This window comes from Phyllobates terribilis, unplaced genomic scaffold (genome assembly GCF_046119375.1).
Source record: "Phyllobates terribilis strain yellow unplaced genomic scaffold, ASM4611937v1 Scaffold_2__4_contigs__length_985480577, whole genome shotgun sequence".
NCBI lineage: Eukaryota > Metazoa > Chordata > Amphibia > Anura > Dendrobatidae > Phyllobates > Phyllobates terribilis.
In genome coordinates this window covers 74,288,592-74,316,028 of record NW_027362762.1, presented here as the reverse complement: position 1 = coordinate 74,316,028, position 27,437 = coordinate 74,288,592, and the positions used below count along the sequence as shown (strand labels likewise).

At 43.8% G+C, this 27,437-nt stretch overlaps 1 protein-coding gene and 1 long non-coding RNA gene across 5 annotated transcripts in view; one reads left to right on the top strand and one right to left on the bottom strand.

The window, feature by feature from the left end:
* Positions 1–2,100: 2,100 nt before the first annotated feature.
* Positions 2,101–26,872, bottom strand: LOC141193400 (uncharacterized). The gene is made up of 2 exons (XR_012266456.1): positions 26,639–26,872; positions 2,101–3,711 (listed from the first exon to the last, which is right to left on the bottom strand). It is a non-coding gene; the product is annotated as an uncharacterized lncRNA (long non-coding RNA).
* The window catches only part of BIRC2 (baculoviral IAP repeat containing 2), a 15,269-nt gene continuing 14,645 nt past the window's right edge, over positions 26,814–27,437 (top strand). For 2 of the 4 annotated variants that reach the window (XM_073662128.1, XM_073662124.1), the window contains exon 1: positions 27,291–27,437. This exon is cut by the window's right edge and continues 8 nt beyond it. The gene's annotated coding sequence lies outside the window, so the exon portion shown is untranslated. Of the gene's footprint in view, positions 26,925–27,290 lie in introns of those variants that run through there. The other 2 variants (XM_073662126.1, XM_073662127.1) reach the window with 2 other exon arrangements.

The following is a 27,437-nucleotide window of genomic DNA, read 5'->3' as shown; positions in this document are numbered from 1 at the left end:
TAGCCAATCCTAACAGCATGTAATATACTCACTGTCAGGATTCAGCTCTGCTTAAGCAGTCATCACATGGCTACTTCACTCATATGCGATTTTCACATGGTCACGTGACAACTAGCTTTTCTTCCTGCTTCTCTCAGTTTTCACTGAACACAGATAATTAGGAAGAGCAGCTAGCCGGCATGTGCCTGTAAGGCTGCGTGCCCATGATGCGGATTTAATGTGTTTCCGTGGCAAAAACGCATTAAAAACGCATTTTAAGTTGTGTGCCATGTTTCCCAATGATAATCCGCATGTGCTGTGCACATGCTGCGGAAATTTCCGCTGCGGATTATCATTGCAGAAAAATCCGCAGCACTACCATTAATTTGGCGGAATCGCGGCGAAATCGCCGCCAATGACTTGCATTGAACCGCATAACATCCGCATGCATACAAGTATGCATGCGGATTTTATGCGATTCAATGTGCGGATGGTACCCGGGTCTGGAGGAGACTCGCCTCCAGACCTTAGTACCATAGTACCTGTAGCTAAAAAAAGAATTGAAATAAAAAAAAACCACATACTTACCTTCTGATGGCCCCCTATCTGCTCCCGGCGGTGCTGCTGGCTCTTCGGCTGCTCGCGGTGGTGTAAAAGGACTTTCCATTACGTCATTTAGTCATGTGACAGATCACGCGACAGAAGGTGAGTATGTTTTTTTTTCAACATTTTTATTCTTTTTTTTTTTTTTTTACTATTGATGCTGCATTTGTTGCATCGTAACTTGTTCACACAACATAAATCCATGCTGGTTGCATGGATTTATATAGTGTGACCAAGTTGTCAAGCACTTTTCCAAGTGATGCTAAAATTGCTTGGAAAAGCACTTGACAACCCGCATGCGAAATCGCATATTCAAAATGCTTCACAAACGCTTCTACCTGGCAGAAAAAACGCAAGTAAAATCCACATGCGTTTTTTCTGCCAGGGAGATGCAGAAAAATTTCTGCATCGTGGGCACTTAGCCTAAGAGTGTATATCGCTTATGTGCTTTGAGTGATGGTGGTGGGGGGCGCCAAACTGAATTCTTTCCCCGGGTGGCAGAAAACCTAGATTCACCTCTGGGTTCTTCCCAGCTTGCCCCTCTAGACCGACATAAGAATAGGTTTCCCACATATAGGGAAAGACCTGTCTAGTGTAACAGGGTTGGAAGAAACCACTGACACCAGCCTCGAAATCGTGATCTGCGATCCATAGTCTTCTTTCAGCTTTTGAAAGCATGATTTCTTTGAAAGGCTGCAGCCTTTCAGAGTAAGGCTATGTTCACACATCATGTTTTTTTCAGCGTTTTTTGCTGCAGATTTTTATGCAAATTTTCAGCTGCCTTTTTCAGTACCAGCAAAGTCTATGAGAATTTTCTATTCACACATCATGTTTTTTTGTTGCGTATTTTGTGCTTTGCAGCCTTTTTTGGAAAATAGAGCATGTCACTTCTTTCAGCGTTTTTTCAGCATAAGAAGTAATGGATGGTGAAAAAAACGCTGAAAAAACGCACCAAAAATGCAGGTAACATTTTTCCAGCTTTTTTTGTGCCTTAACCAGAAAGAGATTTTTTTTTTCACTGAACTTTATGTACATGCATAACAGACACAGAAAAAAACGCTGAGAAAACGCAGCAAAACCTGCGTTTTTGACGCACCTTTTTTCCTGCCAGAGATCGTTTTGCTGCAGATTTGTGACGCCAAAAAAACTATGATGTGTGATCGTAGCCTTAAACTGTTGTAATAATGCTTATTATTGTATATATTGCATCAACTACTGCTGTTTAATAGTGCACGAGTTTCTGTCTCCAGCAGTAGTGTTGTATTGCCAATAATGCCGTTGAAAAAAAACAAAAAACAGTAAGTTCTTGTTCACTGTGTGTGTAGCTGGAGCACATTTTACTTTCACTTTGCAAGTTGACAGACAAGATGCTAATATCCTAAGCTATAAGAAATTCCAGTTGTAAGGTGTGTTATCTTTGTTTTTGAATAAATGTATATTCACTGTTGAACAGCTGGCCATTACAGAGATTAATCCGCTACCAACAAAAACACCAACAAAAACACAAGAGATGACTCATTCTGTTCAAAGAGTTTAGAGGAAAGAGCAGTTTGGAAGCATGTCATGTGGTATTGTGATAAAGTAAAAAACTTCTGGAAGAATGTTTAGTATTAGGGAAACATTTAAAACCAAACAATCATACCTGTGATTCCCTGGCTGGATTTTTTGAGTCATTTTCAACCTCAGAACTTTTGAGTCATGTATATACAATCTTATTCCTAAGGAAACTGGTAATAGCACAAAAATAGTTGTTGAAACCCCCTCCATTAAAAGGATTATGTCAGCAGGTTTTTGCTATGTAATCTGAGAACACCATGAGGTGTTCTCAACCAATGAATGCAGAGGAGAAAGAAAGCGCGCAGTGGATTCTGGGCTGAGACCTGTGGTGAAACTCCGCCCACAGCCCATCAATTGGGGGGGCACGTCACTGGGTCACGCCTGTCTGCAGCCGGAACTTGACATCAACGGATGTCAGAGCAGGGTTATAGCCAGGTCATATGATGCCTGCTGAGTGGTCAGCAGTAGCACCGCTCACAGGCAACAATCTCAACAGATCGTAATTACAAAAAAAACGTATTTCCATTTTAATCGATTGGGGCAAATTTGTGTAGTAGTGGACAACCTCTAATGGAGGAGCCACAAAAGGCTTACTATGATTTAGACTTACAGGAAGCCATAGAATGTGGGAACATGAAAACGGTAGTTTTCACACACTTGGGGGTGACAATGTCTGTAAGGGCATAATGGGTCCACCACTGGGCATATCACCGTGACAAACCCCCTCGCTCCCAAATGTTTGATCTGCTGCACCTTGTTCAAAAGTGGTTGCAGCCAGAGTCCTCTACCCCAGCAGATGGTAGAGCAAGTTGTAATGGACCGGTTCGTGCCGCTACCCATCAAACCATGGCAAGAAAGGGACCCTGTTGAAACTCCATGTTTGCTGGTTAAGCCTGAAAGGGACATTGAAGATGTGCAGATCTCCTGGATTGAGTTCCTTTGCTAAAGGACTAAGAAGCTGGACTCTAAGCCAGGTGGGCTAACCAGCACTATTGTATGACCTTTTTTTTATGTTTCACCTGGTGTCGGACAAAGGCTGTATTTAAGTTTTTCTGTGATGTGATTTATGAGGACTGAAATAAACTAGCCAGACTCTAAATGGACCGGGAAGTTTTCACTCGCATCCTTTTCTGATCTGTTGTCAAACATTTGGGGACCCACTTTGCAGATAGCTTCTTCATGTTCAAATATTCATGGATAATGACACAAACATGTTCACGAGAAATCCCCATTATTTCTGCTATTCCTTTAGCTGAAATTCGCCAATTCTCCAGTATGAGGTTGTGCACACATCAACGATCTCTGGAACAACAACCACTCTTGGTCGTCCAGGACGTTCCTCATCATTGGTGCTGAAGTGGCCAGTTTTAAATTTGGCAACCCAGTTCTTAACTGTAGAATATGAAGGGCATTGGTCCCCCAATGTCTGCGACATATCACCATGAACATCCTTCGCAGACTTTCCTTGCAGAAACAAGAATTTTATCACTCCTCTTCTCTCATTTGCTGTGAATATCACCTTAGGCTCCGCCATTTTGTTTTCCCGCATGCCTAGATCACTGTTGCCATAAGCTACAAACACAAAATTTTGAAAACATACATTAGACACATAAGGCTTTCATGTGATGTAACATTCGTTACCATAGAAACAAAAAAAGAACACAAAGCCCCTTGTAGAAATGATTCCTGTGATACCTCAGAAAACTCCCAAGTAAGTCGCACTGATACACCACATATTCTTGATTCTATATTTTTAATGGGGAAAAAAAGTGATTCAAATGTTTTATTTTATTTTTTTGTTTCACTTTATTTTTTAGTCCCTTTGCTAAAAGACTCAAACTCAAGGCCAGGGGTCGAATCCGGACGTAGATTTTATGTGACCCGCGAAGTCTGGAAACATAAGGACCGGCTCTCCACTTTCTCCGTATGGAGAGCCGGTTCCAAGCAGTGTAGAAGTGTGAGCCCAAAATCTAAGATAAGACCTGCCCCCTGTTCTAGCGCCATTCCATCTATGAAGCACTGGCTACATTCTATGTCGACACAGCCGGTACTTAGCAGAGGGAGCTGGTGTTATTTTGGAATCTGAGCAGTCAGCACAAGGAGCAGGTGCCATCTTTGAAACCGAGTAAACACAATCAGCAAGCACAAAAAGCAAATGCAGTCAGCCAGCATAAACAATGAACACAGTGAAAGCAGTCAGCCAGCACTTTGTGTGGTTCCATAATAATAATTTTATTTAAGTAGCACCAATATATTCCACAGCAGTTTACAATTAAGCGAGGACATGTACAGACAATAAAAACAATACAAAGTAACACATAGTTCAACTGTTACAAGAGAAGTGAGGGCCCTACCCTGCTTTGAATCAGAGCAGACACAGTCAGTACTTAGCTTAGGGAGCAGTCCATCTTGAGTTGGAGATCATATTGTTATAACATGGGCTTGGTGTTACTTTTACTGTGAGTAACGAGAGGGGGAGGGGAGGATTGTGAAGGAGGCACAGTATGGATAACATTACGAAGAGGGGCAGTGGCAGTGTGGGGGACATTATGGAAAGGGGCTGTGTGAGGGGACATTACGGAGTGGGGCAGTGTGGAAGGACATTACGGAGAAGGGCAAAGTGTGGAGAACATTATGGAGAGGAGCAGTGTGGGTGGACATTACGGACGAGGCAGTGCGTGGGTCATTACGGAGAGTGGCAGTGTAGGGGGATATAATGGAGAGAGGCAGTTTGTGGGGGCATTATGGCGAAGGATAGTGAGTGAGGGACATTACAGAGGGGCAGCATGGCAGGTAACATTACAAGGAGATGCAGAGTGGGGGAATATTATGGAGAGGGGCAGGGTGGGGGATATTTTATGCATGTAGCAGAGTTAGAGGCAATTGATTACTCAGGGCACAGCATGGGGGATATTTTTATTTGTGGGGCAACATAATGATACTTTTATTTTTAAGGGCACCATGTTGGGAAGTGCTGATGAAGGCCGGAAAAAAGGGAAGTCTGGAGAGATGAGCTCTGGGCATGGAATCTCATCATGACGTCTGTACGATGACAAAGGGGTTGCAGACAAAAGAGGGAATGACTTTAGTCAGAGAATATGTCACCTATAAGGTACCTGGATGTAAATGTTTATTTGTGATACAGGCTACGTTTTATCAGTATTGTGGTTTCTGTATGGTCCACAGTCTGATGATGACTAGTAACAACAACTCCCTGTATTTCCATTGTTAAAGGAAAAGGACCTACTTGGAGCTGCAGATTCACGTGACACAAGTGTATATGGCGCTGACCTGAAGCTGCAATTGATCACTGCACTAAGCTTGGTGATGTATTCATGTACCGACGGTGGTTCTGATGCTGCACTCATGTACCGACCGTAGTTCTGGCACTGCATTTATGTACCGACTGTAGATCTGACACGGCATTTATGTACTGATGGTGGTTCTGTCGCTGCATTCATGTACTGACGGTTGTTCTGGAGCTGCATTCATATACGGACAGTAGTTCTGATCATGTTGCAAACCATAAAATGCTTTACGTGAAAACTGAAAAATCCTCAAAACTTAGTTTTGAGATTATGAAGTGGATTTGGTTGAGTTTCTGCTCCACAAATTCAGTGCAAGTTTTGTGTGTGTTCACACTGATTTTTTTGGGAGCAAAAACTCCCCAAATCCTTCTCAAATACTCAACACTTGGTTCTGATGATGTATTAATGTACTGATGATGGCTCTTGTGATGTATTCATGTAAGTATCACTTTAATGTTTTTGGGGCCCTTCAGATTGGTTCAGTATGACAATGTGGCCCTTGGACAAAAAAATGTTGTGCACCCCTTTAAATGACTTTGGGCCACTGATATTATGCATATACCTCACATCCAAATCAGTTCACTGACCCAAACTTGTTCCTGGCATTACAACAGGCATCAAAATGGGTAAGTGAACACTATTTAATGATTTGAATAAGTTAATAACATGATTTCTTAAAGGGGTTGTCCGGGTCAAAAGTGATAAGTCTGCAGTCACTTTGTGTGACTGCAGACTTATGAATCCCTTCAGCGCAGGCACTGTGCGCTTCGGGGATTCGCCGGTATGACACCCGGGACCGGAGGCTATGTATACGTTATACCTACCCCGGCCATTCAGCGCCGCCTCACTCCATTCACTTGTATGGATCGAGGCCACGCCCCTTCTAGTGAAATGACAGCCAGAGGGCGTGTTCGACTAGAAGCAACGTCCACTGGAGTGTTTTGTTTGTTTTTTGTTTTTGTTTTTACAAAATTTGGATTTTTTTCACGATTTAAATAAAGAAGAACCTATACATGGTTGGTATCTATGAACTCATAATGACCTGGAGAATCATAATGGCAGGTCAGTTTTAGCATTTAGCGAGTATGCGAAAAAAAATAAATAAATAAACAACTGTGGAATTGTACTTTTTTGCAATTTCACCGCACTTGGAATTTTTTCCCGTTTTCCAGTACACAATATGGTAAAACCAATAGTGTCATTCAAAAGTACAACTCGTCCCGCAAAAAACAAGCCGTTACACTTTCATATTGACAGAAAAAGAAAAAAGTTATGGCTCTGGGAAGAAGAGGAGTAAAAAACGAAAGCATAAAAAGGGAAAAGGGCCACGGTGTGTAGGGGATAAAGGGTTAATCTTTCTTGAGCCATGGATTTCACACTGCCAGCAGAAAAATAATGATACCCTGCATCAAATTCAGTTAATTCCAGGCCAACCCAAGCAGGTTCTGGGCATAACAGCTGGAATCGAAGTGAGCAAAATGGCCAATTGTTACTGATTTGAATATGCACCTCATGTTGATAAAGAGTTAAATGTCTTTGGGTCACTGACCTCACCCTGCTAACAAAAAGTCAGTGGGATAATGCAGAAACAACGACAAATATTGTGGCTGTGCTGCTGGCAAATGGTGGATCATTCAAAGGGAGTTTGCAGAAAATAAAACTTACCGCAGATGTCCACATCTAAGAATTTCGGGGTTAGTCTAATGCAGAGCATCCCTTTCTGTGTCTTGCTGGTGCGAGATCAGTGGCCCAATGTTATTTAACCGCATAACCAGCTCAGGACGGAGCAATTTATTATTATTATTCATGATCAGGCTCATTTTCTGTTTTTTTCCCGTACATGTGGTTTAAAGAGCTGACATTTTTTTCTCATTCGGATATACAAATATTTTTTGCATCTTTTTTCGTTATACGTAGTATGTCATTATTTTGTAGGTGGTAGGACAAGTAACAGCAATTTGAATTGGAAGCAAGATTTATCCTGCTTTTTATTTTTCATTTATTTCACGTATTGTGCCTTTCATAAGGTCATAAAGGACCTAGGGGATTGGAGGGGCAATTCTATATTTAAAATATATATATTTTTTAAATATTACTTCCCCGTAACTGGGGCCAGTATTATTCCCAGTTACAGTGGAAATTCAGCCTTCTGCCTGCATAGCAGAGCTGTCTGGGTCTGCCAGGACCCAGTAGTGTATATAGCGATAAGGAAGGGAGAGACGGTAGTAGAATGTGCACCCAATCAATTATCGTCTTTGGGCGATCCAAAGTTATTTAAAAACACCAGATATTTATTCAAATCAATAAAAACTTGCCATTTGCCAAGATCTGATGCCCAGAACACAATTGGACTGTTTTTTTGCTGAAGGGTATCCTCCTTTGTGTCTCTGCAGTGTGAGATTAGTACCCCAAAGTTGTTTAATCCTCAATAAAAACACTAGTTACTTAAATCTGGAGTAATTGACTGTCTGCCCACTTTGATACTAGCTCTTGTGCCCCAAAACCATTTGGGCTAGTCTGAAGTGAACTGAATTTGACACATGACATCCTTATTTGTGTGCTTGTTGTGTGAGATCAGGGGACCAAAGCCATTTACCCTTTAAAAAAAGAAGTTACTTATTGAAATCAATAAAAATGGTTTGTTTGACCACTCTGATGCCAGCTTTTCTTCCCAAAATTTGTTTGGACCATACAAAATTGAACAGTCCGATGAGGGGCATCCCCTTCCGTATGTCTGCAGTGTGAGTTCGGGTACCCAAAGTCATTTAATTCTTTCACCTCTTCCTGTCTTATGATGCAGTATTACCTCATCTGATGAATCCCCTGAGCCTACATCTTTTGCCTCCAACAGCCGCAAATGGAGCAGAACTCTGCCCGCTGCCGTTAAGCTGTTCAAATGCCTCTGTCAATTTCTGACAGCAGAATCTAGAGAGCGCAGCCCGGGAGGTGGAAGTTTTTTTTATTTTATCAAATTTTTATATTCTCCTTTTTATTTCTAGATTATTTTCTTCTGTTCTTTTTTTTCCTTTTCAAAATTTAATAAAACAATGTTTACACCAAACACACAACTAAATAAAAATTTGGTTATCCAACACACTCACACACCCACATGAAGAACCAACAGACACCCATTTGAAAAATGAAATGTACCACTCTTCCCAAAGACCGTATTCAGCGGAGGAGGCATACGCCTTCCTTCCCTCAGACATGGATAGCGAGGGAGAGGATGCCACCTTTCTTTATTTTCCTCAACCTCATCTTCTTCCTCCAGTGATAAAATAAACCTCGAAACAGACGCCCTAGAACAGTAAATGAGCCAGCACCCACCGTTAGTGACCGCCTATGGACCTTAACCCCCCCCCCCCGAAGACTATGAGCCTAAGATTCCTGATTTTGTGGCCCAATCGGGAATCCAATTTGACATCGCCAGCCTCACAGAAATCTACTTTTTCAAAGTCTTTTTCTCTGAAAATGTTGTAAATCTCTTGGAGACAAATTTGTATGTCCAACAATATTTAGCACAGAATCCTGCTTTATCATTTCCTAGCTGGACTTCCATGGAAGCCCTAGAAATTATGAAGTTTTGGGGCCTTGTGCTTCAGATGGGGATAGTGAAGAAGCCAGTAATTTGGCAATATTTTTGAAATTTTGACGTTTTTTATAACACTCCAGTATTCCGCATGGCTATGAACCGGAAACGCTTTGAGGCCATTCACAAATTATTGCATTTCAATGATAATGCAGTATCCACTCTAAAATGACCCCAACAATGATCGACTTTTTAAGATTCAGCTGGTCATTGATCACTTCAGCAACAAATTTGCTGAGGTGTACATTCCCCAAAGGGACATTTGTGTAGACGAGTCCCTAATACACTTCAAGGGGAGGCTTAAAATTCCGGCAATACCTGCCCAGTAAGAGGGCCAGGTATGGAATAAAATTGTTCAAACTGTGCGAGAATAACTCAGGGTACACCCACAGATTTAGGGTTTAAGAAGGGAAGGACACCGAGATTCAACCCCCTGAATGCTCCCCTGTCCTGGGAGTTAGTGGGAAAATTGTGTGGGACTTTGGTGCACCATTGTTGGATCAGGGTTATCGCCTCTATGTAGATAACTTCAACACTAGCAAATCCCTCTCTGATAGAGCTACCACAGCATGCAGTACTATGCGCAAAAAACAGAGAGAACTCCCTAGGATGATAATTGGGCAGCTTCTCAGAAAGGGTGACAGCAGAGCCCAATGTAGCGACAACATTCTCCATGGTACTGCTACCTATGTCCCCAAGCCAGACTGTGTCCTGGGTTACAATAATTACAAGGGGGGAGATGATCTCTCAGATCAAGTCCTCCAACCCTACAGTGCCATGCGGAAAGCTAAAGTGTGGTACAAAAAGCTGGCCGTTTACATCGTACAGATGGCTATGTATAACACTTACGTGCCATCACAATGTGCAGGCCAGATCGGCACATTCCTTCAGTTTCAGGAGATAGTGATCATGGCCATAATATTTGGAAATCAGGAAGGGGAAAGCCCCAGTACTTCTGGAACAGAAGGTGCCTGTATAGTACCGGGGCAATATATCCCAAATGAGGTCCCCGAATCTGGAAAGAAATGTAGATCAGAAAAAAGGTGCAAATTGTGTTACAGAAGGGGGGTAAGAAAATACACCATTTTTCAGTGTAACACCTGCCCTGACAAACCTGGCCAGTGCATAAAAGACTGTTTCAAACTGTACCACTCAACCATAGATCACTAAATTTGTTTCTGATTTACTTTAATTTATTGCACGACTTGATGTACTCTGCACAACTCACATATGCCAACCTGATGTACTCTACACAACTCATATACCACCTAATGATGAGCGAGAGTGATCGGGCACGCTCATTACTCGATCAGGTATCGCGGGTACTCGAGCCCCTGCCATACACATGCGGGGATTGCCCGCCATACACAGTAATGCCATAGTCATGCTGACTACTGGCATTACTGTGATTGGCCGGGAGCATAACGTCATCTGGTTTATAGAAGACCTGGGGACGCAATGCTAGCCACACTGTCCTCTAGAAGCAATTCAGGGAGAGTTGATATAGGAGGGAGAGCTTAGATATATGTCCACCTCCCCCCAAAATATTATAAAGTTGCACTCTTAATTGCCTTTTATGTGTCGCAAAAGGGTGTTTTTAGCCTTTTTTTTAAACCTATTAAATAAATAATTAATTTAAAAAAAACGACGTGGGCCCACCTTATTTTTGATAACCAGTCAAGGTAATGCAGAAAGCTGGGGGCTGATATTATCAGGCTGGGAAAATCTATGGATATTGTCCCCTTCCAAGCCTAAAAATACCAATCCGAAGCCACCCTAGAATTGCCGCTTCCATTATGGGTGGATCCCACATCATTTTTCTAAAAAAATGATTTATTTATTTCCCAGCAGCGACCTGGGAGTCAGAGATGCATCTAGGGTCTTTGAGAAAAATGCTCAAGTTTTCCATTGACTTCCATTATACTTGTTATTTGAGTCGGGCCCGTCCGCAAGTGCGACATGCTCAATTCAAGCACTCAAGCATTTTAGTGCTCGCTCATCACTAATGCCAAACTGATGTACTCTACACCACTCATATGCCAACCTGATGTATGCTACACAACTCAAATATGCTAACCTGATGTACTCTACACCACTTACATAGGCCAACCTGATGTACTCTACACAACTCCCATATGCCACCACATTATAAAATTCACATACCAGGAAAACATTAGATCAGTTCCAATATAGGGTCACTTTGTGGGGGGTTTCTACTGTTTTGGCACCTCAATAGTTCTGCAAATGCCACATGGCGCCACAAACAATTCCATCAAAGTCTGCGCTCCAAAATGTCTCTCCATCCCTTCCGAACCTTGTCGTGCACCCAAACAGTTTTTCACCACATATGGTGTATCGGCATATTCAGGAGTAATTGAAGAACAAATTTTGGGGTCCATTTTGTCCTGGGGCTAAAGAAACATTATACATGTGGTAAATGTTATTTATTAACTATTTTGTGTGACATAACTCTCTGGTTTAATGGCATAAAAATTCAAAGTTGGAAAATTCTGAAATTTTCGCTAAATTTCGGATATTTTCACAAATAAATACAAAAAAAATCGTCCTAAAGTTACCACTAACAAAGTACAATGTGTCATGAAATACAGTCTCAGAATCACTGGGATTCGTTGAAGCTTTCCACTGGTCAGAATTGTAAAAATTGGCCAAGGTGAGGACAGGCTTCAGCAGGGAGGGGTTAAGAAAAAAACAAAACAAATAAAATCCCACAACCTATACAAATTTGGTATCGGCATAATTGAGAAATATATTGTTGGGTCATTTTTGGTCATTGAACGCTGTATAAACAGTTGCAAAATTGTTGCTGAAAGAAAAAAAAGAAGTCCTCTAACATAAATGTGAACAAAGAAAAAAAATGTGGCTTTTGGATGAAGGGAAAGGTAAAAATGAAAGCGAAAAAAAAGAAAAGGAAAAATTGCATGGTTGAGAAAGGGTTAAAAACATTACCGTATTTGCCGGCGTATAAGATGACTGGGCGTATAAGACGACCCCTCCAACATTTCCACTCAAAATATAGAGTTTGTTATATACTCATCCCTCCCATATAATGCCCCATGCAGGATGTCACCCCCCATATTATGCCCCATGCAGGCTGATACCCCCCATATAATGCCCCATGCAGAATGTCACCCCCCATATTATGCCCCATGCAGGCTGATACCCCCCATATAATGCCCCATGCAGAATGTCACCCCCATATTATGCCCCATGCAGGATGTTACCCCCCATATTATGCCCCATGCCTCCATACATTAAAAAAATAAATAAATCCAATACTCACCTCAATCCTCCTCACCAGCGGCCACTGCTCTGGTCTGGACTCCAGCGCCGCCGGCGTCTACCCGCTCTGCGCTGCCTCTGACGGCTCAGGGGAGGGCGCGGTGTAAAGACGTCACCGCACCCTCTGACCTGAGACGTCACAGGGAGCACACAGCAGGAAGACAGCGGATCGACGGAGGCACGGGGAGAGGTAAGTATCCGGCTGCCAGGTCCCTGAGCAAGCGGGGGAGAAGGGCGGGCGCTGACACCGCTCTCTCCCCCCATAGCCCGGCGGGGTGCCCGACTGCAAGTGGGCCCCCCCGCTTGCTCAGGGCCCCGGCATCTACCTGGCGCATCCCAACTAAAGTGCACCCAGCGAATAAGACGACCCCCTACTTGGAGGCATGTTTTTCAGGGCAAAAAAGTCGTAGTTATAATGTGCAGAAGGGTATACGCTACTCCTAAATGGTGCCAACTGGGTGCAAAATGATAATACACTAATTAGAATAGAACCTAGTCAATAATTTATGACGTTTCCAAATTTAATGCCAAAATATAAGACAGATTTCAAACCGTTTCGGCTATTCAGGCCTTTATCAAGGTTATCTGCATATAACAAATTATCAAGTGTTAGTATATAAGTCAAAGGGGAAAAACAAAAAGGGTTACAAAAAAAGGAAAGAAAGATGCATCCAACTTAATACAATTGGCACAATATACACAGCGTGCAGAATTATTAGGCAAATGCATATTTTGATCACTTTGATACTTTTTATACATGTCGTCCTACTCCAAGCTGCATAGGCTTGAGAGCCAACTACCAATTAAGTAAATCTGGTGATGTGCATCTCTGTAATGAGGAGGAGTGTTGACTAATGACATCAACACCCCATATAAGGTGTGCTTAATTATTAGGCAACTTCCTTTCCTTTGGCAAAATGGGTCAGAAGAGAGATTTGACGGGCTCTGAAAAGTCCAAAATTGTGAGATGTCTTGCAGAGGGATGCAGCAGTTTTGAAATTTCCAAACTTTTGAAGTGTGATCACTGAACAATCAAGCGTTTCATGGCAAATAGCCAACAGGGTCGCAAGAAGCCTGTTGGCCAAAACAGGCGCAAAATAACTGCCCATGAATTGAGGAAAATCAAGCGTGAAGCTGCCAAGATGCCATTCGCCACCAGTTTTGCCATATTTCAGATCTGCAATGTTACTGGAGTATAAAAAAGCACAAGGTGTTCGATACTCAGGGACATGGCCAAGGTAAGGAAGGCTGAAAAACGACCACCTTTGAACAAGAAACATAAGATAAAATGTCAAGAATGGGCCAAGAAATATCTTAACACTGATTTTTCAAAGGTTTTATGGACTGATGAAATGAGAGTGACTCTTGATGGGCCAGATGGATGGGCCAGAGAGCTCCACTCCGACTCAGACGCCAGCAAGGTGGAGGTGGGGTACTGGTATGGGCTGGTATCATCAAAGATGAACTTGTGGGACCTTTTCGGGTTGAGGATGGAGTGAAGCTCAACTCCCAGAAGTACTGCCAGTTTCTGGAAGACAACTTCTTCAAGCAGTGGCATAGGAAGAAGTCAGTATCGTTCAAGAAAAACATGATACTCATGCAGGACAATGCTCCATCACATGCATCCAACTACTCCACAGCGTGGCTGGCCAGTAAAGGTCTAAAAGAAGAAAAAATAATGACATGGCCCCCTTGTTCACCTGATCTGAACCCCATAGAGAACCTGTGGTCCATCATAAAATGTGAGATCTACAGGGAGAGAAAACAGTACACCTCTCAGAACAGTGTCTGGGAGGCTGTGGTGGCAGCTGCATGCAATGTTGATCGAAAACAGATCAAGTAACTGACAGAATCTATGGATGGAAGGCTGCTGAGTGTCATCATAAAGAAAGGTGGCTATACTGATCCTTAATTTTTTTGTTTTTTCATGTCAGAAATGTTTATTTCTAAATTGTGTGCACTGATATTGGTTTACCTGGTGAAAATAAACAAGTGAGATGGGATTATATTTGGTTTTTATTAAGTTGCCTAATAATTCTGCACAGTAATAGTTACCTGCACAAACAGATATCCTCCTAAGATAGCCAAATCTAAAAATAGCCCACTCCAACTTCCAAAAATATTAAGCTTGGATATTTATGAGTCTTTTGGGTTGATTGAGAACATAGTTGTTGATCAATAATAAAAATAATCCTCTAAAATACAACTTGCCTAATAATTCTGCACACAGCGTATATACAAAATCCAACAACACATGTTGTAATAACAAGTATGCATAAACGCAAAAGAAATGTTGACGGAACAGGTAAGATCTAGGAGCCATCCTGTCCAGGTGAGAGCCGCTCTGCAAAAAGATCAGGAACTATAAATAAAGAGGTAAAGGTAAGAATGTTATCAGGTCCAGGGGTCCTCTGTTATTAAAAAGAGCAGAAAACGAAGAAGGAAGAAGGAAGGAAAGAAGGAAAAAAGGAAAGAAAGAAAGAAAGAAAGAAAAGAAGAAGAGAAGAAGAAAAAGAAAAGGAAGGAAAAGAAAGAAAGGAGAAGAAAAATAGAAAAGAGAAAAAGAAGGGGAAAAAAGGGAAGTAAAGAAACGGAGAGAGAGAAGAGAAGAAAATAAAATAAAAAATAAAAAAAACAGTAGATAAATAAAATAAAATGAAATAGAAATGAAAACACAAGAACTCAACTGAAATAAAATAAAATGAAATAAGATAAAAGATAATAACATCAACATAAGACAGGAGAGGAAGAGAAAAATAGGCCAATGGTCATGGGTAATAGTATGAGAGTAACCAAAAAAAGAGGATAATTACCTATCCAAATAGGCTGAAGATGAGTAGAGATATCTATAAAAATATAGTGCGTGTGATTAACCCCTTAATAACATTTGACGTACTAATACGCGTCTGTGCCCTGGGACTTAAGACCCAGACCCGTATTAGTACGTCATCGCGATCGCGCGCGCACACAGGCTGTGCGGGCGCGATCGCCGCCGGGTGTCAGCAGATTGTCACAGCTGACACCCGGTACTATGTGCAGGGAGCGGTCCTGCACCGCTCCCAGCACATTAACCCCCGCTATGCTGCGATCGAAGTCGATCGAAATCGATCGCGGCATTGCGGGGGCAAGGGGAGGTGATCGGCGATACTCACCTCCTCTTCCGGCTTCCAGCGCAGTCTGCAGCGGCTTCCCGGGTGTTGCCATGACGACCCGATGTCGTCATGACAACATCCGGGTCACCAGAGAGCAGGAAGATTGCTTGGACATGCGCAGTGCATCTCCAAGCAATCTTCACACTGTGCACTTCTGACAGCCTGCATGGCATAGGGATGGTGCTCCATTCCTATGCCATGCAGGCGATCAGAAAAAAAAAAGTGAAAGTCCCAGAGTGGGACAAAGTAATAAAGTGTACAAACTGTCTGAAAGTGGAAAAAAAAAATAAATAAATGTGCAAAAATATTATAAAAAAATAAAAAAAATAATACACCAAAAATAAAAATATAATGTACCCATCAATAAATATTATTATAAAAAAAATAAAAAAAAAACAATAAAAGTACACATATTTGGTATCGCCGCGTCCGGAACAACCTGACCTATAAAACTGTCCCACTAGTTAACCCCTTCAGTGAACACGGTAAAAAAAAAAAAAAAAAACGAAGCAAAAACCAATGCTTTATCACCATACCGCCAAACAAAAAGTGGAATAACACGCGATCAAAAAGACGCATATAAATAGAAATGATACCGCTGAAAACTTCATCTCGTCCTGCAAAAAACAAGCTGCCATACAGCTCCATCAGCCGAAAAATAAAAAAGTTATAGCTCTCAGAATAAAGCAATGCTAAAAAATATTTTTTTCTATAAAATAGCTTTTATTGTGTATAAGCGCCAAAACATAGAAAAATGATACAAATGTGGTACCGCTGTAAACGTACTGACCCGAAGAATAAAGCTACCTCATCAATTTTACCACACGCGGAACAGAATAAAAAAAAAAAAAAAAACAATTCCTGAATTGTTGGTTTTTGTTTATTCTGCCTCCCAAAAATCGGAATAGAAAGCGATCAAAAAATGTCACGTGCCTGAAAATGGCACCAATAACAACGTCAAGTCATCCCGCAAAAAACGAGCCGTCACATGACTGTCTGCCAATATCTGGAAAAATTATAGCTCTCAAAATATGGCGATGCAAAAACTAGATTTTACAAAAAATGCGTCTTTTAGTGTGTGACAGCTGTCAGTCATAAAAACCCCATATGATTCTGGCATTGCTGTAATCACACCGACGCGAAGAATAAAGTCGTCTAATCACTTATACCGCACAAGGAACGGCGTCAAAAATAAACTCTTGGGTTAGGATTGGGCTAGGGTTAGGGCTGGGTTTGGGGCTAGGGTTGTGCTGGGGCTAGGGTTGTGCTGGGGCTAGGGTTGTGCTGGGGCTAGGGTTGTGCTGGGGCTAGGGTTGTGCTGGGGCTAGGGTTGTGCTAGGGCTAGGGTTGTGCTAGGGCTAGGGCTGGGGTTGGCATTTTTTTCAAAAGTAAGAAAAAAAGATGACGATATGGTGACTAGTGTTGAGAGCAAGTGCTCGCTACTTGAGTTTGCATCGGGTGCTCTGGTATGCATTGAGTATCGTGGGTATTTGAGTGACATGCTCGAGTCTCTGCCCCATATGCTTCGCGGCCAAAAAACTTTACGGGGATTGCCTGCCATGCACGAGCGATCCCCGCATGTTTTTTTTTGGGTGTCTAATAACCGTGAAACATGCGGAGCAGGGACTCGAGCATGTCACTCAAGCACACGCTGTACATGGTGCATACCTGAGTACCCGATGCAAACTCAAGTAGCGAGCACTTGCGCTCAAGAATAATGACAACTTATTCAATATGATGACCTAATGTAAACAAATTCTGTGCCGTACCTCTGGGTTCAAAATGTTCACTATACACCTTAATAAAATCCTTGAGGGGTATAGTTTCCAAAATGGGGACACTTGTGGGGGAGCTCCACTGTTTAGGCACATCACGGGCTCTCCAAACGCGACATGGTGTCCGCTAACAAATTGAATGGAAAATCGGCTCAAATTGTTAGCGGACGCCATGTTGCGTTTGGAGAGCCCCTGTGTGCCCAAACATTGGAGCTCCCCCACAAGTGACCCCATTTTGGAAACTAGACCCCCCAAAGCACCTTTCTAGATGCATAGTGAGCACTTGGAACCCCCAGGTGCTTCACAAATTGATTCGTAATAATGAAAAAGTGAAAAAAAAAACACTTTTTCATTTTTATGAATCAATTTGTGAAGCACCTGGGGTTCCAAGTGCTCACTATGCATCTAGATAGGTGCCTTGGGGGGTCTAGTTTCCAAAATGGGGTCACTTGTGGGGGAGCTCCAATGTTTGGGCACACAGGGACTCTCCAAATGCAACATGATATCCGCTAACAAATTGTCGGCTCAAATTGTTAGCGGATATCATGTTGCATTTGGAGAGTCCCTGTGTGCCCAAACATTGGAGCTCCCCCACAAGTGACCCCATTTTGGAAACTAGACCCCCCAAGGCACCTATCTAGATGCATAGTGAGCACTTGGAACCCCAGGTGCTTCACAAATTGATTCATAAAAATGAAAAAGTGTTTTTTTTTTCACTTTTTCATTATTACAAATCAATTTTTGAAGCACCTGGGGGTTCCAAGTGCTCACTATGCATCTAGAAAGGTGCCTTGGGGGGTCTAGTTTCCAAAATGGGGTCACTTGTGGGGGAGCTCCAATGTTTGGGCACACAGGGACTCTCTAAATGCAACATGGTATCCGCTAACAAATTGAATGGAAAATCGGCTCAAATTGTTAGCGGACACCACATTGCGTTTGGAGAGCCCCTCTGTGCCCAAACTTTGGAGCTCCCCCACAAGTGACCCCATTTTGGAAACTAGACCCCCCAAGGCACCTTTCTAGATGCATAGTGAGCACTTGGAATCCCAAGGTGCTTCAAAAATTAATTCGTAATAATGAAAAAGTGAAAAAAAAAACACTTTTTCATTTTTATGAATCAATTTGTGAAGCACCTGGGGTTCCAAGTGCTCACTATGCATCTAGATAGGTGCCTTGGGGGGTCTAGTTTCCAAAATGGGGTCACTTGTGGGGGAGCTCCAATGTTTGGGCACACAGGGACTCTCCAAATGCAACATGGTATCCGCTAACAAATTGAATGGAAAATCGGCTCAAATTGTTAGCGGACACCACATTGCGTTTGGAGAGCCCCTCTGTGCCCAAACTTTGGAGCTCCCCCACAAGTGACCCCATTTTGGAAACTAGACCCCCCAAGGCACCTTTCTAGATGCATAGTGAGCACTTGGAACCCCCAGGTGCTTCACAAATTGATTCGTAAAAATGAAAAAGTGTTTTTTTTTTCACTTTTTCATTTTTACGAATCAATTTGTGAAGCACCTGGGGGTTCCAAGTGCTCACTATGCATCTAGAAAGGTGCCTTGGGGGGTCTAGTTTCCAAAATGGGGTCACTTGTGGGGGAGCTCCAAAGTTTGGGCACACAGGGGCTCTCCAAACAGAACTAATTATTCAAGCAAATTTTACAATCAAAAAGTCAAATGGCGCTCCTTCCCTTCCGAGCCCTGCCGTGCGCCCAAACAGTGTTTCTTCCCCAAATATTGGGTATCTGCGTGCCCAGGGGAAATTGCACAACACATTTTGGGGTCCATTTTTTCTTGTTACCCCTGTGAAAATAAAAAAAATTGGGTCTAAAGTAACATTTTTGTGAAAAAAGTTAAATGTTCATTTTTTTCTTCCACATTCAAAAAATTCCTGTGAAGCACCTGAAGGGTTAATAAAGTTCTTGAATGTGGTTTTGAGCACCTTGAGGGGTGCAGTTTTTAGAATGGTGGCACTTTTGGGTATTTTCTGTCATAAAGACCTCTCCAAGTGACTTCAAATGTGATGTGGTCCCTAAAAAAATGGTTTTATAAATTTTGTTGGAAAAATGAGAAATCGCTGGTCAACTTTTAACCCTTATAGCTCCCTAACAAAAAAAAATTTTGGTTCCAAAATTGTGCTGATGTAAAGTAGACATGTGGGAAATGTTATTTATTAACTCTTTTGTGTGACATATCGCTCTGATTTCAGGGCTTAAAAATTCAAATTTTGAAAATCGCAAAATTTTCAAAATTTTCGCCAAATTTCCGTTTTTTTCACAAATAAACGCAAGTGATATCGAAGAAATTTTTCCACAATCATGAAGTACAATATGTCACGAAAAAACAATCTCAGAATCAGGGGGATCCGTTGAAGCGTTCCAGAGTAATTACCTCATAAAGTGACAGTGGTCAGAATTGTAAAAATTGGCACGGTCATTAACGTGCAAACCACCCGCGGGGCTTAAGGGGTTAAATGTCTATATCAATAGATTCCCAAACTAGCAGGGTAGATAGTGTATAAGAGGAATATAACAATACCTGGTAAATAAATAAAGATGGTGAGCAGCGATGATGTCATAATCAGCGTAACCATCCTGCTTCTGTGTTTGCTCAAACACTCCCTGCTCACAATTAAAGATGAAGCTTTGCATGTGGACCAGATGGAGATGAAGGAAGAAGGTACACATGGTGATACTACTCAGTCCAGCTTCATCTCATCTTCTCAGCAAGGATCTATATATATAATCGTCTTATCCCGTCTGTCTGTCTTTCTGTCTGTCTGTCTGTCCAGGAAATCCCGCGTCACTCATTGGTCCGGCAGCGGCCAATCAGAGACGCGGGATTTCAGAAAAAAGATGGCGGCCATTAGCAGCTCATCTGCGGGACGGAGATGCAGCCGGGAGATGACCGGCGCGAGGCGCTCATCTACCGGCCGATAGCAGCAGAAGGACCTCGACCGCCGGCGCCGCTGACCTCCATGCGGAAGGGTGGACCGGGAGCAGCGCTGCGGGTCGGGATACTTCAGCTGCGAGCAGTCGCTCATCTCCCGGCTTCTCGCAGCAGAAGTAGCCGCACAGGCAGCGGCGCTCCCCGGTCCTCACCAATACGATTCCGCTCTCCGGTCCTCACCAATACGATTCGCTGATTGGTCGCGGCCGGAGATCGCGACCAATCAGTGATCTTGCCGCAAAAGTTAAACACCGCTGTGCTGATTGGTCGCGGCCGCTGCCCGCGACCAATCACCGGTTTGGGCGCAACATTTAAACAGCGGTCCGCGACCAATCAGCGATCTTGGGGCCACATTTAAACACTGATGTGCTGATTGGTCGCGGACGCTGCACGAGACCAATCAGCGATTTGAGCGCCACATTTAAACACTGCTGTGCTGATTGGTCGCGGATGCTGCCCACAACCAATCAGCGATCTTGCCGACACATTTAAACACTGCTGTGCTGATTGGTCGCGGATGCTGCCCGCGACCAATCAGCGATTTTGGCGCCACATTTAAACACAGCTGTGCTGATTGGTCGCAGGCAGCGTCCGCGACCAATCAGCGATCTTGCCGAATCATTTAAACACTGCCCGCGACCAATCACCGATTTGGGCGCAACATTTAAATAGCGTCCGCGACCAATCAACGATCTTGGCGCCACATTTAAACACTGCTGTGCTGATTGGTCGCGGACGCTGCCCGCGACCAGTCAGCGATCTTGGAGCCACATTTAAACACTGCTGTGCTGATTGGTCGCGGACGCTGCCCGCGACCAATCAGCGATTTTGGCGCCACATTTAAACACTGCTGTGCTGATTGGTTGCGGACGCTGCCCGCGCCCAATCAGCGATCTTGCCGACAAATTTAAACACCGCTGTACTGATTGGTCGCGGCCGCTGCCCGCGACCAATCCCCGATTTGGGTGCAACATTTAAATAGCGGCCGCGACCAATCACCGATCTTGGCGCCACATTTAAACACTGCTGTGCTGATTGGTCGCGGACGCTGCCCTCGACCAATCAGCGATCTTGCCGACACATTTAAGCACTGCTGTGCTGACTGGTCGCAGACGCTGCACGCGACCAATCAGCGATCTTGCCGACACATTTAAACACTGCTGTGCTGACTGGTCGCGGACGCTGCACGCGACCAATCAGCGATCTTGCCGACACATTTAAACACTGCTGTGCTGACTGGTCGCGGACGCTGCCCGCGACCAATCAGCGATCTTGCTGACAAATTTAAACACGGCTGTGCTGATTGGTCGCGGACGCTGCCCGCGACCAATCAGCGATCTTGCCGACAAATTTAAACACGGCTGTGCTGATTGGTCGCAGACGCTGCACGCGACCAATCAGCGATCTTGCCGACACATTTAAACACTGCTGTGCTGATTGGTCACGACCGCCGGCCGCGACCAATCTGCATTATTGGCGCCAAATTTAAACACCGCTCTGCTGATTGGTCGCGGTGGCCAGCTGCCACCAATCAGCGACATTGGCGCCAAATTTAAACACCGCTATGCTGATTGGTCGCGGTCGCCGGCCGCAACCAATCAGCATTATTGGCGCCAAATTTAAACAACGCTCTGCTGATTGGTCGCTGCCAGCCGACCGCAACCAGAGAGATTGGCGCAAAATTTAAACAACGCTCTGCTGATTGGTCGCTGCCAGCCGACCGCGACCAATCAGCGAGATTGGCTCCAAATTTAAACACCGCTCTGCTGATTGGTCGCCGGCAGCGACCAATCAGCAATATTGGCGCAAAATGTAAACACCGCTCTGCTGATTGGTCGCGGTCGACGGCCGTGACCAATCAGTAGTATTGGCGCCAAATTTAAACACCGCTCTGCTGATTAGTCGCAACCACCGGCCACGACTAATCAGCGATTTTGGCACCAAATTTAAACACACTCTCCAGTCCTCACTAACACGGCTCGCTGATTGGTCGCGGCCGCCGCCTGCAAACAATCAGCATTATTGGTGCCAAATTTAAACACCGCTTTGCTGATTGGTCGCGGTGGCCGGCCGCAACCAAACAGCGATATTGGCGCCAAATTTAAACACCGCTCTCCTGATTGGTCGCGGTTGCTGGTCGCAACTAATCAGCATTATTGGCGCCAAATTTAAATAACGCTCTGCTGATTGATCGCGACCGCCGGCCGTGACCAATCAGCGATATAGACGCCAAATTTTAACACCGCTTTGCTGATTGGTCACGGTTGGCGGCCGCGAACAATCAGCGATTTTGGTGCCAAATTTAAACACGCTCTCCAGTCCTCACTAACACGGTTTGCTGATTGGTCGCAGGCGGCGGCCGCGAACAAACACCGATATTGCCGCCAAATTTAAACACTGCTTTGCTGATTGGTCGCGGTTGCCGGCTGCGACCAATCAGCGATTTTGGCGCCAGATTTAAACACCGCTCTGCTGATTGCGCCCGGTCGGCCGCATACATATTCTAGAATACTCGATGCGTTAGAATCGGGCCACCATCTAGTTGAGTAATAATGAGGAAGAAGAGGCTCAGGAGATGGTTGCCTGCACTACAGAGGGTACTACCCATACCAGCTTTATCCCATCTTCTTAGCTGTATGGACTGAAGTGGAGGAGAGGGTGGAGTCATCCTTCTGGTGGAGATAGTGAAGTCTTGCCTGTTGGGAGTCTGGCACACATGGATGACTTTATGCACTGCTGCCTTTCCTGTGACCCTCGCTACAAGAAGAACTTTCCATCTCTCCTTGCTGCGGAGGACAGCTCTAGTAAAATGGTGCAATACCAAAAGGCCCTAGTCGAGCAACTAGTAAAAAAATTCCCATTTGACAATGCTGGCGGCAGAGGTCATCAATCCTTGTGCAACCAAGGAGGAGAGACAAGGGAGACACAAACCAGGGTCAACAGAGGCAGGCGTACACTATGAAAGTTCTGGGACAGTTTCATTAGACCCTCCCAGACCCTGATGCGAGGGGTTGTCTGACAAGGAGGGAAAAGTTTTGGAAAATGTTGGAGTACCTAGCCGACTGTACCAGCTTCCTTCGTGATTCTTATGTGCTGTACAACTATTGGGTATGCAAGCTGGACATGTGACTGTCCCTCTATGCCTTGGAGGCGCTGGTCTGCCCTGCCGCTAGTGTTTTGTCAGAGCGAATTTTTAGTGCCGCCGGGGGCAAAATATCTGATAGGCGAAAATGAAAATGCGCAGGGTTGTCTGACAAGGAGGGAAAAGTTTTGGAAAATGGTGGAGTACCTAGCCGACTGTACTAGCGTCCTTCGTGATTCTTCCGTGCTGTACAACTATTGGGTATCCAAGCTGGACACGTGACATGAACTGTCCCTCTACGCTTTGGAGGCGCTGTCCTGCCATGCCGCTAGTGTTTTGTCAAAGCGGATTTTTAGTGCCGCCGGGTGCATAATATCTGATAGGCAAAAATGAAAATGCTGACACTTATCAAAATGAACACGACCTGGATTGGCGCAGACTTCTCAACACCAATGGATGACAGCAGCGGAGTCAATTCAAATGTTCCTTATCTTCTGGTGTATTACCAAGCACCCCTTCCCACCCAAAAAATGGTATACGGTTTCTGGTTTCTTTTTTTTTTTTTGTCCTCCTCCACCATATCAATAGGGTCATCATGTGTCCCTTATTTAAATTTTTTACAGGTTCATCAGGCAGCCCTCACTCAAAATCTTTATAGGGTAAATAGGCAGCCCTAGCTCCCAATTTTTAGAAGGTTACTATGTGTCACTCTCTCCAAATTTTTAGAGGGTCATTATGCGTCACTCTCTCCATATTGTTAGAGGGTCATTATGCGTCACTCTCTTCATATTTTTAGAGGGTCATCATGCGTCACTCTCTCCATATTTTTAGAGGGTCATCATGCGGCACTCATTCAAAATGTTTGTCTTCCAGGATGTATAGCAGTTCTTCCCTTCTAATTTTTGCCAGCCCTTGCACTTAGTGCATAGGCTTCATGGGTATATGAGTCCCACTACCTAACAATTTTAACAGAATGTGAATGAGGCCCTCTTTTATGTCTAATACAGGGTGTATCAAAGTTCCTCTTCCTTCTAATTTTTGGCAGTTCTTGCATTGTTCGCATAGTCTTTGTGAGTTTCAGAGTCCCTCCTTCATAAATTAAACAGGATGTGTCTGTTACACACACTACATGCCCAGATAAGGTAGTAAAATGTTAAAATTACATTTACCGGTGGGTGCAGTTTTATTTCCCCCTCTATTATATCATCTACTGTAGTCCTAGGCGACGGGGAAATATGGTGAGAGATGGCCTAGCTATTAAGGGGTGAGGATGTCTTTTTTTTTTCCTTTTTTTAAATTTTGCCTTATATACAAGTCATTATACAGGAAACAATGTTTTTTTTAAAAAATGTTCCTGTAAAATCCATTTTCTCTTCGGTTTTGTATGTTTTGTCAGTCTGTAAAAAATGGCGCAATACTCTGACAACATTGTTTATAGCAGTGACCTGGGAGTAAGAGATGTTTCCAGGGGTCCATGGCCATTTGACCGCTGTTTTCATCCACTTCTGTCCCCCAGCCCTCCTGTTAGGGTCTTCCAGGGAATATGTTCGAGTTTCCCATTGACTTCCATTATACTCATTACTCGAGTGGAGCCTGTCCAAGCTGTTCAATTCGTTAGCACTAGAGCATTTTAGTTTTCGCTCATCATTACATACCGCCTTTTCTTGCCACTTGTGTACTTCTTGTAGCCGCTCTCCAGTGTACTCACCTCAGGGCTCCGCAACGCATTGTATTATTAACCCCTTAAGGACCCTGGGATTTTCCATTTTTTGCATTTTCGTTTTTTGCTCCCCTTGTTCCCAGAGCCATAGCGTTTTTATTTTTTGGTCAATATGGCCGTGTGAGGACTTATTTTTGCGGGACGAGTTGTACTTTTGAACGACCTTACTGGTTTTACCATATAGTGTGCGGAAAAACAGGAAAAAAATTCCAAGTGCGGTGAAATTGCAAAAAAAAGTGCAATACCGCAGATGGTTTTTTTCAAAAAAATTTTTTACCACGTTCACTGATTGCTAAAACTGACCGGCCATTATTATTCTCCAGGTCATTGCGAGTTCATAGACACCAAGCATGTATAGGTTCTTTTTTATTTAGGTGGTGAAAAAAATTCCAAAATTTGCTTAAAAAAAAAAATGGTGCCATTTTCCAAGACCCGTAGCGTCTCCATTTTTGGGATCTGGGGCCGGGTGAGGGCTTATTTTTTGTGCGCCGAGCTGAAGTTTTTATTGATACCATTTTGGGGTAGATCCAATGTTTTGATCGCCCGTTATTGCATTTTATTGCACTGTTGCGGCGACCAAAAAACTTAATTCTGGTGTTTAGAATTATTTTCTTGTTACGCCGTTTACCATTTCGGATTAATTCTTTTTTTATATTGATAGATCAGGCGATTCTGAACGCGGCGATACCAAATATGTGTAGGTGTTGTTTTTTTTTTAATTATTTTATTTTAAATGGGGCAAAAGGGGGGTGATTTTAACTTTTTATTTTTAAAAACAATTTTTTTTAATTTTTTTAACACTTTTTGCTTGCTTCTATAGTCTCCATAGGAGACTAGAAGCAGCAACTGTACGACCGCCTCTGCTACACAGAGGTGATGAGCAGATCGCTTGTATGCAGCAGAAATGCTCCTGTTCTATGAGCGCCGACCACTAGGTGGCACTCATAGCGATCAGCACATGACAACCACTGGGGTCTGCTGCAGAGCCAGGGTTGTCATGCCCACCCATCAGTGACCAGCGATCACGTGACGGGATCACCGATGGGCGGGGGTAAGTGACGTGCTTCCGGCGCGGCGATGTTAAATGCCGCTGTCAGAGATTGACAGCGGCATTTAACTGGTTAACAGCCGCGGGTGGATCGTGATTCCACCCGCGGCTGTTGCGGGCACATGTCAGCTGTATAAATCAGCTGACATGTGCCCGGTTCAGTGCGGGCTCAGCGCCGGAGCCCGCGCTGAACAGGGGGTGACAGCCTGATGTGTACTAATACGTCCTAGGCTGTAAAGCTAATTTTTCTCATTATTAAACATGTAGTGATAGAAAAAAAAACTATTTTGCAAATTTAAAAAAAAAAAAATGCTTAATAAGGCCACGTTCACACGTTAAGTATTTGGTCAGTTTTTTACCTCAGTATCTGTAAGCCAAAACCAGGAGTGGGTGATAAATACAGAAGTGGTGACGTGTTTCTATTATACTTCTCCCCTGATTGTTCAACTCCAGGTTTCTTCTTACAAATACTGAGGTAAAATACTGACCAAATACTGAACATGTGAACGTGGACTTACAATGTGACTGACTGCTATGTGACCAGACTGAAATTTCTCATCTACAGCCAGCTCACCATTACCTTTGTTGCTGCCACATCCTCACCCTGAAGGAGGGGGAATTCCACTCGTCATCCGGACTTTCCACAGTGTACCTTACACGTCTCATTTACCACGTTATTTATCACCCACTGCATTTATCACTTCTTACATTCAAAAACAAATAAAATGCATTAGAATTATTTGGTTATTTTACAAATTTACAAAAAAAAAAAAAAAAAAAACAGCTCCATCCACCCCCATTGTGTGACGTGTAACTCCAGACACCGCCTGAGGGAGACGAGCCGCCATTTCGCGCTGCTGTGTGAGGTAAGTCAGCAGGGGGGGAAAAACAGAGAAAAAGTCACATTACCCGCCCTCCATGTTCATTCCCGGTTGACGGGAGACAGACAAGGTGAGGTAATAATACACAGTGCGGGGACTGCGACCGTGTAAGGAGCTGAGAGGAGAGGAGGCGAGCTGACGTGATGCTACCAGACGGGAGACTGACTCATGAAATGGCGGCGGGGTTAGCTGTGTGTGTGGAGGCTGCTGAGGGAGAACACCGGACAGTGCAGGGGCCGCCACACAGAGAAGACCCCCCGGTACTGTGGTCACAGCAGGAGAAACCCCAAACTGCCCCTGCTGTGCTGGAATCAATAGAAAGGTCAGGAGGTCTAGGAAGATGTCAGTGTGTTACCCCTGGGAACTCCCCGGAGGTGTGGTCGGTGAGGGAGACACCGCCATATATAAGACATGGCGCTCCCTCTACTCTCTCTCCACGTCTTTTTGCTAAAAGAAAATGTAACAGAAAAATCTTTCTCAGGAGAAGGTTCCCGCCTT